Source organism: Aquarana catesbeiana, linkage group LG02, assembly GCF_042186555.1.
Source record: "Aquarana catesbeiana isolate 2022-GZ linkage group LG02, ASM4218655v1, whole genome shotgun sequence".
In the NCBI taxonomy this organism is placed as follows: Eukaryota; Metazoa; Chordata; class Amphibia; order Anura; family Ranidae; genus Aquarana; species Aquarana catesbeiana.
The window spans coordinates 40,299,241-40,312,312 of NC_133325.1; the positions used below are offsets into that span (position 1 = coordinate 40,299,241).

At 53.0% G+C, this 13,072-nt stretch overlaps 1 protein-coding gene across 1 annotated transcript in view; it reads left to right on the forward strand.

Moving 5' to 3' along the window:
- Nucleotides 1-1,316: 1,316 nt before the first annotated feature.
- PAK1 (p21 (RAC1) activated kinase 1) overlaps nt 1,317-13,072 on the forward strand; it is a 115,732-nt gene continuing 103,976 nt past the window's right edge. The window contains exon 1 of the mRNA XM_073612815.1: nt 1,317-1,459. The gene's annotated coding sequence lies outside the window, so the exon portion shown is untranslated. The remainder of the gene's footprint in view (nt 1,460-13,072) is intronic.

A 13,072-nucleotide genomic window follows, 5' to 3' on the forward strand; every position in this document is an offset into this window, starting at 1 on the left:
TCCCACGTTGGTCAGGTAGGTCTCCTCCCACGTTGGTCAGGTAGGTCTCCTCCCACGTTGTTCAGGTAGGTCTCCTCCCACGTTGTTCAGGTAGGTCTCCTCCCACGTTGGTCAGCTAGGTCTCCTCCCACGTTGGTCAGCTAGGTCTCCTCCCACGTTGGTCAGCTAGGTCTCCTCCCACGTTGGTCAGGTAGGTCTCCTCCCACGTTGGTCTGGTAGGTCTCCTCCCACGTTGGTCTGGTAGGTCTCCTCCCACGTTGGTCAGGTAGGTCTCCTCCCACGTTGGTCAGGTAGGTCTCCTCCCACGTTGTTCAGGTAGGTCTCCTCCCACGTTGGTCAGGTAGGTCTCCTCCCACGTTGGTCAGGTAGGTCTCCTCCCACGTTGGTCAGGTAGGTCTCCTCCCACGTTGGTCAGCTAGGTCTCCTCCCACGTTGGTCTGGTAGGTCTCCTCCCACGTTGGTCTGGTAGGTCTCCTCCCACGTTGGTCTGGTAGGTCTCCTCCCACGTTGGTCAGGTAGGTCTCCTCCCACGTTGGTCAGGTAGGTCTCCTCCCACGTTGGTCAGGTAGGTCTCCTCCCACGTTGGTCTGGTAGGTCTCCTCCCACGTTGGTCTGGTAGGTCTCCTCCCACGTTGGTCAGGTAGGTCTCCTCCCACGTTGGTCAGGTAGGTCTCCTCCCATGTTGGTCAGGTAGGTCTCCTCCCACGTTGGTCTGGTAGGTCTCCTCCCACGTTGGTCAGGTAGGTCTCCTCCCACGTTGGTCTGGTAGGTCTCCTCCCACGTTGGTCAGGTAGGTCTCCTCCCACGTTGGTCAGGTAGGTCTCCTCCCACGTTGGTCAGGTAGGTCTCCTCCCACGTTGGTCAGGTAGGTCTCCTCCCACGTTGGTCAGGTAGGTCTCCTCCCACGTTGGTCAGGTAGGTCTCCTCCCACGTTGGTCAGGTAGGTCTCCTCCCACGTTGGTCAGGTAGGTCTCCTCCTCCTCCTCGCTATGACTGATGGAGGTGAGATCACTGGGACTGACCTCTCCCCTCCCCCAGCCTGTCGCTGGAGCCGCACACATCACACCTCGGAGAGGGACAATGAGGGGCGGGTGGGCGGAGCATGGGCGGGGTCACTGGTCACACACTTGGTCGCCCTCTTTACACATCTGGCATTTCGCGTGTACCAGAGGGCGGGGTCAGCGGCGCATCAATGAAAATGGGGCGTTACCCTCGGAGCAGCGACTGAAAGCTCATTGGCGGCGGGGAGGGGTAATGGGCGGGGTGTGCTGCGCTGGCTGGTCAGGCAGCAGCAGCTCATTGGGGCGGTGTTTTCTCCGGGGTAGAAGGGGATTGGTGGGGGCGGGTAAGGGCGTGGCCTGTGTGCTGTCAGTGTGATCGGGGTGGGTGTGAGGACGGCAGGCTGAGTCCGCTGTGTGCGATCACCTGAGAGCGGAGGAGAGACACCTACACCGGACAGGTACTTACCTCCGAGGGGGGAGGGGCACCGTACACCCGGACAGGTACTTACCTCTGAGGGGGGAGGGGCACCGTACACCCGGACAGGTACTTACCTCTGGAAGTGGGAGGGGCACTGTACACCTGCACGGGTACCTACCTCCTGTACATGTCGGGGGAGGGGCACACTACACCCGGACAGTTCCTATTATAGACATGCTGGACCTTGTAGTACATTTCTTCACCCTCCTCTTATCTCTTTATGGAGATGTATGTAGTCCTCCGCCTCCTCCTCCTCCTCCTCCTCCTCTGGAAGTTGCAGGTCTGCTGGAGGTTGTAGTCCCTCCTCAGCATTGATGACATTTGTAGTTCTTCATCTCTACTACTAGGGCTGGCTGTGTGAGAACCTGCTGGGACTTGTAGTTCTTCCGGGGCCTCTGGTACCTTCTCCCTGTAGAATGGTGGTGGGGGGAGGGGAGGGAGGTGTATATGATATATAATGTATATGGATGGAAAATAGAGAGTGAGAGCCGAGAAGAGACCATCGGAGGATCACTGAGGACATTCACTGATACATTGTATACTGAGAGCTCCATCCTCATCACCAGAACTACTCTACACCTCCCCCACCCAGAACTACTCTACACCTCCCCCACCCAGAACTACTCTACACCTCCCCCACCCAGAACTACTCTACACCTCCCCCACCCAGGACTACTCTACACCTCCCCCACCCAGAACTACTCTACACCTCCCCCACCCAGGACTACTCTACACCTCCCCCACCCAGGACTACTCTACACCTCCCCCACCCAGGACTACTCTACACCTCCCCCACCCAGAACTACTCTACACCTCCCCCACCCAGAACTACTCTACACCTCCCCCACCCAGGACTACTCTACACCTCCCCCACCCAGGACTACTCTACACCTCCCCCACCCAGGACTACTCTACACCTCCCCCACCCAGGACTACTCTACACCTCCCCCACCCAGGACTACTCTACACCTCCCCCACCCAGGACTACCCTACACCTCCCCCACCCAGGACTACTCTACACCTCCCCCACCCAGAACTACTCTACACCTCCCCCACCCAGAACTACTCTACACCTCCCCCACCCAGAACTACTCTACACCTCCCCCCACCCAGGACTACTCTACACCTCCCCCCACCCAGGACTACTCTACACCTCCCCCCACCCAGGACTACTCTACACCTCCCCCCACCCAGCACTACTCTACACCTCCCCCACCCAGAACTACTCTACACCTCCCCCACCCAGAACTACTCTACACCTCCCCCGCCCAGAACTACTCTACACCTCCCCCGCCCAGGACTACCCTACACCTCCCCCGCCCAGGACTACCCTACACCTCCCCCACCCAGGACTACCCTACACCTCCCCCACCCAGGACTACCCTACACCTCCACCCACCCAGAACTACCCTACACCTCCCCCACCCAGAACTACTCTACACCTCCCCCACCCAGAACTACTCTACACCTCCCCCACCCAGGACTACTCTACACCTCCCCCACCCAGGACTACTCTACACCTCCCCCACCCAGGACTACTCTACACCTCCCCCACCCAGGACTACCCTACACCTCCCCCACCCAGGACTACCCTACACCTCCCCCACTCAGGACTACGCTAAACCTCCCCCACCCAGGACTACTCTACACCCCCCCCACCCAGGACTACTCTACACCTCCCCCCACCCAGGACTACTCTACACCTCCCCCCACCCAGGACTACTCTACACCTCCCCCACCCAGGACTACCCTACACCTCCCCCACCCAGGACTACCCTACACCTCCCCCACCCAGGACTACTCTACACCTCCCCCACCCAGGACTACTCTACACCTCCCCCACCCAGGACTACCCTACACCTCCCCCACCCAGGACTACCCTACACCTCCCCCACCCAGGACTACCCTACACCTCCCCCACCCAGGACTACTCTACACCTCCCCCACCCAGGACTACTCTACACCTCCCCCACCCAGGACTACTCTACACCTCCCCCACCCAGGACTACTCTACACCTCCCCCACCCAGGACTACTCTACACCTCCCCCACCCAGGACTACTCTACACCTCCCCCACCCAGGACTACCCTACACCTCCCCCACCCAGGACTACTCTACACCTTCCCCACCCAGGACTACTCTACACCTCCCCCACGCAGGACTCTCCTCTCCATCTCTCTCTTCTCTCCTCTCCTCCATCTCTCTCTCCCCTCCCCCATCTCTCTCTCCTCTCCCCCATCTCTCTTTTTCTCCATCTCTCTCTCTCCTCTCCCCCATCTCTCTCTTTTCTCCTCCTCCTTCTCTCTCTCCATCTCTCTCTTCTCTCTCTCCATCTCTCTCTTCTCTCTCTCCATCTCTCTCTCCTCTCTCTCCATCTCTCTCTCCTCTCTCTCCATCTCTCTCTCCTCTCCCCCATCTCTCTCTCCTCTCCCCCATCTCTCTCTCCTCTCCCCCATCTCTCTCTCCTCTCCCCCATCTCTCTCTCCTCTCCTCCATCTCTCTCTCCTCTCCTCCATCTCTCTCTCCTCTCCTCCATCTCTCTCTCCTCTCCTCCATCTCTCTCTCCTCTCCTCCATCTCTCTCTCCTCTCCTCCATCTCTCTCTCCTCTCCTCCATCTCTCTCTCCTCTCCTCCATCTCTCTCTCCTCTCCTCCATCTCTCTCTCCTCTCCTCCATCTCTCTCTCCTCTCCCCCATCTCTCTCTCCTCTCCCCCATCTCTCTCTCCTCTCCCCCATCTCTCTCTCCTCTCCCCCATCTCTCTCTCCTCTCCCCCATCTCTCTCTCCTCTCCCCCATCTCTCTCTCCTCTCCCCCATCTCTCTCTCCTCTCCCCCATCTCTCTCTCCTCTCCCCCATCTCTCTCTTTTCTCCATCTCTCTCTTTCTCCATCTCTCTCTTTTCTCCATCTCTCTCTTTTCTCCATCTCTCTCTTTTCTCCTCCATCTCTCTCTTTTCTCCTCCATCTCTCTCTTTTCTCCTCCATCTCTCTCTTTTCTCCTCCATCTCTCTCTTTTCTCCTCCATCTCTCTCTTTTCTCCTCCATCTCTCTCTTTTCTCCTCCATCTCTCTCTTTCTCCTCCATCTCTCTCTTTTCTCCTCCATCTCTCTCTTTTCTCCTCCATCTCTCTCTTTTCTCCTCCATCTCTCTCTTTTCTCCTCCATCTCTCTCTTTTCTCCTCCATCTCTCTCTTCTCTCTCTCCATCTCTCTCTTCTCTCTCTCCATCTCTCTCTCCATCTCTCTCTCCATCTCTCTCTCCATCTCTCCATCTCTCTCTCCATCTCTCTCTCCATCTCTCTCTCCATCTCTCTCCATCTCTCTCCATCTCTCTCTTTTCTCCTCCATCTCTCTCTTTTCTCCTCCATCTCTCTCTTTTCTCCTCCATCTCTCTCTTTTCTCCTCCATCTCTCTCTTTTCTCCTCCATCTCTCTCCTCTCTCCTCCATCTCTCTCCTCTCTCCTCCATCTCTCTCCTCTCTCCTCCATCTCTCTCCTCTCTCCTCCATCTCTCTCCTCTCTCCTCCATCTCTCTCCTCTCTCTCCTTCATCTCTCTCTTTTCTCCTCCATCTCTCTCTTTTCTCCTCCATCTCTCTCTTTTCTCCTCCATCTCTCTCTTTTCTCCTCCATCTCTCTCTTTTCTCCTCCATCTCTCTCTTTTCTCCTCCATCTCTCTCCTCTCTCCTCCATCTCTCTCCTCTCTCCTCCATCTCTCTCCTCTCTCCTCCATCTCTCTCCTCTCTCCTCCATCTCTCTCCTCTCTCCTCCATCTCTCTCCTCTCTCTCCTCCATCTCTCTCCTCTCTCCTCTCTCCTCCATCTCTCTCCTCTCTCCTCCATCTCTCTCTTCTCTTCTTCCATCTCTCTCTTCTCTTCTTCCATCTCTCTCTTCTCTTCTTCCATCTCTCTCTTCTCTTCTTCCATCTCTCTCTTCTTCCATCTCTCTCTTCTTCCATCTCTCTCTTCTTCCATCTCTCTCTTCTTCCATCTCTCTCTTCTTCCATCTCTCTCTTCTTCCATCTCTCTCTTCTTCCATCTCTCTCTTCTTCCATCTCTCTCTTCTCTTCTCTTCTTCCATCTCTCTCTTTTCTCCACCATCTCTCTCTTTTCTCCTCCATCTCTCTCTCCTCCCCTCCATCTCTCTTTTCTCCATCTCTCTCTTTTCTCCTCCATCTCTCTCTTTTTCTCCATCTCTCTCTTTTCTCCTCCATCTCTCTCTTTTCTCCTCCATCTCTCTCTTTTCTCCTCCATCTCTCTCTTTTCTCCTCCATCTCTCTCTCCTCCCCTCCATCTCTCTCTCCTCCCCTCCATCTCTCTCTCCTCCCCTCCATCTCTCTCTTTTCTCCTCCATCTCTCTCTTTTCTCCTCCATCTCTCTCTTTTCTCCTCCATCTCTCTCTTTTCTCCTCCATCTCTCTCTCCTCTCCTCCATCTCTCTCTCCTCTCCTCCATCTCTCTCTCCTCTCCTCCATCTCTCTCTCCTCTCCTCCATCTCTCTCTCCTCTCCTCCATCTCTCTCTCCTCTCCTCCATCTCTCTCTCCTCTCCTCCATCTCTCTCTCCTCTCCTCCATCTCTCTCTCCTCTCCTCCATCTCTCTCTCCTCTCCTCCATCTCTCTCTCCTCTCCTCCATCTCTCTCTCCTCTCCTCCATCTCTCTCTCCTCTCCTCCATCTCTCTCTCCTCTCCTCCATCTCTCTCTTCTCTCCTCCATCTCTCTCTTTTCTCCTCCATCTCTCTCTCCTCCCCTCCATCTCTCTCTTTTCTCCTCCATCTCTCTCCTCCATCTCTCTCTCCTCTCCTCCATCTCTCTCTCTCCTCTCCTCCATCTCTCTCTTCTCTTCTTCCATCTCTCTCTTTTCTCCTCCATCTCTCTCTTCTCTCCTCCATCCCTCTCTCCTCAATCTCTCTCTCCTCTCCTCCATCTCTCTCTTTTCTCCTCCATCTCTCTCTTTTCTCCTCCATCCCTCTCTTTTCTCCTCCATCCCTCTCTTTTCTCCTCCATCCCTCTCTTTTCTCCTCTCCTCCATCTCTCTCTCCTCTTCCTCCATCTCTCTCTCCTCTTCCTCCATCTCTCTCTCCTCTTCCTCCATCTCTCTCTCCCCTTCCTCCATCTCTCTCTCCTCTTCCTCCATCTCTCTCTCCTCTTCCTCCATCTCTCTCTCCTCTTCCTCCATCTCTCTCTCCTCTCCCTCCATCTCTCTCTCCTCTCCTCCATCTCTCTCTCCTCTCCTCCATCTCTCTCTCCTCTCCTCCATCTCTCTCTCTCCTCTCCTCCATCTCTCTCTCTTCTCTCCCTCCATCTCTCTCTCTCTCCCTCCATCTCTCTCTTCTCTCCCTCCATCTCTCTCTTCTCTCCCTCCATCTCTCTCTTCTCTCCCTCCATCTCTCTCTTTTCTCCTCCATCTCTCTCTTTTCTCCTCCATCTCTCTCTCCTCTCCTCCATCTCTCTCTCCTCTCCTCCATCTCTCTCTCCTCTCCTCCATCTCTCTCTCCTCTCCTCCATCTCTCTCTCCTCTCCTCCATCTCTCTCTCCTCTCCTCCATCTCTCTCTCCTCTCCTCCATCTCTCTCTCCTCTCCTCCATCTCTCTCTCCTCTCCTCCATCTCTCTCTTCTCTCCTCCATCTCTCTCTTTTCTCCTCCATCTCTCTCTCCTCCCCTCCATCTCTCTCTTTTCTCCTCCATCTCTCTCCTCCATCTCTCTCTCCTCTCCTCCATCTCTCTCTCCTCTCCCTCCATCTCTCTCTCCTCTCCTCCATCTCTCTCTCCTCTCCTCCATCTCTCTCTCCTCTCCTCCATCTCTCTCTCCTCTCCTCCATCTCTCTCTCCTCTCCCTCCATCTCTCTCTTCTCTCCCTCCATCTCTCTCTTCTCTCCCTCCATCTCTCTCTTCTCTCCCTCCATCTCTCTCTTCTCTCCCTCCATCTCTCTCTTCTCTCCCTCCATCTCTCTCTTCTCTCCCTCCATCTCTCTCTTCTCTCCCTCCATCTCTCTCTTCTCTCCCTCCATCTCTCTCTTCTCTCCCTCCATCTCTCTCTTCTCTCCCTCCATCTCTCTCTTCTCTCCCTCCATCTCTCTCTTCTCTCCCTCCATCTCTCTCTTCTCTCCCTCCATCTCTCTCTTCTCTCCCTCCATCTCTTCTCTTCTTCCATCTCTCTCTTCTCTTCTTCCATCTCCTCTCTCTTCTTCCATCTCTCTCTTCTTCCATCTCTCTCTTCTTCCATCTCTCTCTTCTTCCATCTCTCTCTTCTTCCATCTCTCTCTTCTTCCATCTCTCTCTTCTTCCATCTCTCTCTTCTTCCATCTCTCTCTTCTTCCATCTCTCTCTTCTCCATCTCCCTATCCTCTCCTCCCATCTTTCTCTTCTCTCCCTCCATCTTTCTCTTCTCTCCCTCCATCTCTCTCTCCTCTCCTCCATCTCTCTCTCTTCTCTTCTTCCATCTCTCTCTCTTCTCTTCTTCCATCTCTCTCTCTTTTCTTCCATCTCTCTCTCTTCTCTTCCTCCATCTCTCTCTCCTCTCCTCCATCTCTCTCTCCTCTCCTCCATCTCTCTCTCCTCTCCTCCATCTCTCTCTCCTCTCCTCCATCTCTCTCTCCTCTCCTCCATCTCTCTCTTCTCTCCTCCATCTCTCTCTTTTCTCCTCCATCTCTCTCTCCTCCCCTCCATCTCTCTCTTTTCTCCTCCATCTCTCTCCTCCATCTCTCTCTCCTCTCCTCCATCTCTCTCTCCTCTCCCTCCATCTCTCTCTCCCTCTCCTCCATCTCTCTCTCCTCTCCCTCCATCTCTCTCTCCTCTCCTCCATCTCTCTCTCCTCTCCTCCATCTCTCTCTCCTCTCCTCCATCTCTCTCTCCTCTCCCTCCATCTCTCTCTTCTCTCCCTCCATCTCTCTCTTCTCTCCCTCCATCTCTCTCTTCTCTCCCTCCATCTCTCTCTTCTCTCCCTCCATCTCTCTCTTCTCTCCCTCCATCTCTCTCTTCTCTCCCTCCATCTCTCTCTTCTCTCCCTCCATCTCTCTCTTCTCTCCCTCCATCTCTCTCTTCTCTCCCTCCATCTCTCTCTTCTCTCCCTCCATCTCTCTCTTCTCTCCCTCCATCTCTCTCTTCTCTCCCTCCATCTCTCTCTTCTCTCCCTCCATCTCTCTCTTCTCTCCCTCCATCTCTCTCTTCTCTCCCTCCATCTCTCTCTTCTCTCCCTCCATCTCTCTCTTCTTCCATCTCTCTCTTCTCTTCTTCCATCTCTCTCTTCTTCCATCTCTCTCTTCTTCCATCTCTCTCTTCTTCCATCTCTCTCTTCTTCCATCTCTCTCTTCTTCATCTCTCTCTTCTTCCATCTCTCTCTTCTTCATCTCTCTCTTCTTCCATCTCTCTCTTCTTCCATCTCTCTCTTCTTCCATCTCTCTCTTCTTCCATCTCTCTCTTCTTCCATCTCCCTATCCTCTCCTCCCATCTTTCTCTTCTCTCCCTCCATCTTTCTCTTCTCTCCCTCCATCTCTCTCCCTCTCCTCCATCTCTCTCTCTTCTCTTCTTCCATCTCTCTCTCTTCTCTCTTCCATCTCTCTCTCTTCTCTTCCTCCATCTCTCTCTCTTCTCTTCTTCCATCTCTCTCTCTTCTCTTCCTCCATCTCTCTCTCTTCTCTTCCTCCATCTCTCTCTCTTCTCTTCCTCCATCTCTCTCTCTTCTCTTCTTCCATCTCTCTCTCTTCTCTTCTTCATCTCTCTCTCTTCTCTTCCTCCATCTCTCTCTCTTCTCTTCTTCCATCTCTCTCTCTTCTCTTCCTCCATCTCTCTCTCTTCTCTTCCTCCATCTCTCTCTCTTCTCTTCCTCCATCTCTCTCTCTTCTCTTCCTCCATCTCTCTCTCTTCTCTTCCTCCATCTCTCTCTCTTCTCTTCCTCCATCTCTCTCTCTTCTCTTCCTCCATCTCTCTCTCTTCTCTTCTTCCATCTCTCTCTTCTCTCCTTCCATCTCTCCCTTCTCTCCTTCCATCTCTCCCTTCTCTCCTTCCATCTCTCCCTTCTCTCCTTCCATCTCTCCCTTCTCTCCTTCCATCTCTCCCTTCTCTCCTTCCATCTCTCTCCTCTCTCCTTCCATCTCTCTCCTCTCTCCTTCCATCTCTCCCTTCTCTCCTTCCATCTCTCCCTTCTCTCCTTCCATCTCTCCCTTCTCTCCTTCCATCTCTCTCCTCTCTCCTTCCATCTCTCCCTTCTCTCCTTCCATCTCTCCCTTCTCTCCTTCCATCTCTCTCCTCTCTCCTTCCATCTCTCTCCTCTCTCCTTCCATCTCTCTCCTCTCTCCTTCCATCTCTCTCCTCTCTCCTTCCATCTCTCTCCTCTCTCCTTCCATCTCTCTCCTCTCTCCTTCCATCTCTCTCCTCTCTCCTTCCATCTCTCTCCTCTCTCCTTCCATCTCTCTCCTCTCTCCTTCCATCTCTCTCCTCTCTCCTTCCATCTCTCTCCTCTCTCCTTCCATCTCTCTCCTCTCTCCTTCCATCTCTCTCCTCTCTCCTTCCATCTCTCTCCTCTCTCCTTCCATCTCTCTCCTCTCTCCTTCCATCTCTCTCCTTCCATCTCTCTCCTCTCTCCTTCCATCTCTCTCTTCTCTCCCTCCATCTCTCTCCTTCCATCTCTCTCCTCTCTCCTTCCATCTCTCTCTTCTCTCCCTCCATCTCTCTCCTTCCATCTCTCTCCTCTCTCCTTCCATCTCTCTCCTCTCTCCTTCCATCTCTCTCCTCTCTCCTTCCATCTCTCTCTTCTCTCCCTCCATCTCTCTCTTCTCTCCCTCCATCTCTCTCTTCTCTCCCTCCATCTCTCTCTTCTCTCCCTCCATCTCTCTCTTTTCTCCTCCATCTCTCTCTTTTCTCCTCCATCTCTCTCTTTTCTCCTCCATCTCTCTCTTTTCTCCTCCATCTCTCTCTTTTCTCCTCCATCTCTCTCTTTTCTCCTCCATCTCTCTCTTTTCTCCTCCATCTCTCTCTTTTCTCCTCCATCTCTCTCTTTTCTCCTCCATCTCTCTCTTTTCTCCTCCATCTCTCTCTTCTCTTCTTCCATCACTTTCTCTCTCTTTCTCTCTCTCTCTCTCTCTCCCTCTCTCTCTCTCTCTCTCTCTTGTCTCTCCCTCTCTCTCTCTCCCTCTCCCTCTCCCTCTCCCTCTCTCTCTCTCTCCCCCTCTCCCTCTCCCTCCTCCAGTTGTCTGATTGTTGGACAGATCAGCAGAGTAATGGTTGGGTTGGTCACAGTGATTATTATTATATAGTGATTTGTAGTTGGTGATTTTGTAGCCAATTTCAGTGATTTGTATATTGGAGGATCCTCTGTCCTCTAGAAGGAGAGGAGCACCTTGTATAATGGGCCCCATACCTGGCGATGTGATCTCACTGATAAATGTCCCCCCCTCTCTCCTCCTCCTCATCCTCTCTCCTCCTCCTCACTAGAAATTCCTCTATGTACATCAGCTGGAAGTAATGGTCTGTGTGTGGAGACATCCATCATGACATCAGGGGTGTCTGTCAGTGTAGACCTCACCTTATCTGTGTGACCAATCAGTGGGCAGGGAGATGGATTGGGGGGGGGGGGGGGATTCATGGTTGGGGTGGTTGGGTGATCTGTGCTGGACGAGGAAGAGGAAGGTCCTGTCTAGTGCTCAGTGTTTATGATGAGTGATTAGTAGAGGGGTATCTATTTTATGGAGTATAATCAGCACAGAGTGTTCTCAGATAGTTATCTCCACCATGACTCAAAGTACAACTAAAGCCAAAACTTTTTTTGCCATTTGTGTCCCATTGGGAAGATTTCCCCTTTTTTCTTCCTGTTCCATTACCTCAACAGGAAGTGAGAGGATCAGGAAATCTCTAGTGTCCCCATTGGAAGATTTCCCCTCTCTCGCTGTTCTGGTGACAACCCAAAATGTTGGATTTACTTTCACTCTCAGTGAAACAAGACGAATGGAGAAGGTGAAACGGGAGCACAGACAGCAATAAAAACTGACAGCTGTCATTCTTCTCCACTCTATTTTTTTTTTCCTTTTAGTTGTACTTTAATAAAAAAAAAAAAAAATGGACAAGTTATGATGAAGATTTATGATACAGACAGGGGAGGAGTATTGCAGCAGGTCATTATAGAGGGCAGAGGTTATATTGATATCCCAGTGAAATGAATTTGACCTTTGTAACAGAGCAGACTTGTAACAATGTTACAGGGAAATGATTACAGTTCAGAGCAGTGGTGGTCAACTCTCAAAAGGCCTCGTGCCCAATGGGCGTAAAAAAAGCTGCTTTTAAGGGCGTTTGACTTTTTATTTCTGCCTATGCGTCCAGGCACAGGGAAGGGAAAAAAAAGACATCGCTTGCATCTTCAGGAGCGTTTCGTCAGAAATAAAAACACTTGTAGCGTCTAAGCGCGCCTGAACGCTAGAGTTGCGTTTAGCACTTAATCGTTCATTTTAATGGCCACATAAAAAAAAATGATTAACCTAGCCAATAAAATGAATGAACTCCAAAATGCATGAAGATCGTCAGAATTCCGCAGGAGGTGGCGGTCAGAGGCCGATGGGTTTCCGCAGGAGTCAGCGGTCCGAGGCCACCAGGGGTTTCTGCAGGAGATGACAGTCCAAGACCGCCGAGGGTTACCGCAGGAGTCAGCGGTCCAAGGCCACCAGGGGTTTCCCGCAGGAGGCGACAGTCCAAGACCGCCGAGGGTTACCGCAGGAGTCAGCGGTCCGAGGCCACCAGGGGTTTCTGCAGGAGGCGACAGTCCAAGACCGCCGAGGGTTACCGCAGGAGTCAGCGGTCCGAGGCCACCAGGGGTTTCTGCAGGAGACGACAGTCCAAGACCGCCGAGGGTTACCGCAGGAGTCAGCGGTCCGAGGCCACCAGGGGTTTCTGCAGGAGACGACAGTCCAAGACCGCCGAGGGTCACTGCAGGAGTCAGCGGTCCGAGGCCTCCAGGGGTTTCCCGCAGGAGGCGACAGTCCAAGACCGCCGAGGGTTACCGCAGGAGGCGGTGGTCCAAGGCCACCAGGGGTTTCCCGCAGGAGGCGACAGTCCAAGACCGCCGAGGGTTACCGCAGGAGGCGGTGGTCCGAGGCTGCCAGGGGTTTCCCGCAGGAGGCGACAGTCCAAGACCACTGGAGGGTCAGCTGGGCCTTCAGGTCATTGTTGTGCTGAAGGTCCAAGAGAGTCCCATGTGCAGCTTTCCTGCAGAAGAATGCAAACTGTCTACCAGTATTTCTGATAACATGCTGCATTCATCTTGCCATCAATTTTACCAAGATTCCCTGTGCCTTTTAGAGCTCACACACCTAAAAAACATCAGTGATCCACCACCATGCTTCACAGTGGGGATGGTATTCTCGTCACTATAGACCTTGTTGCCCCCTCTACAAACATAATGCTTATGGCTGTGACCATAAAGCTCTATTTCTCAGTATCTAGCCTGCCCAGTGCATCCACATGAGCGAACAAACTCTCTATTTAAACACACACACTAATTGCAATTTAATTGCCGTTTTAACCGGTGTGTGTCACCTTGTGTGTCCGTACCAAGGCCAAACCTTCCAGGGGATGGAAACTTCTGATCAGGATCATTTTGGGTGATTTCTGTTATC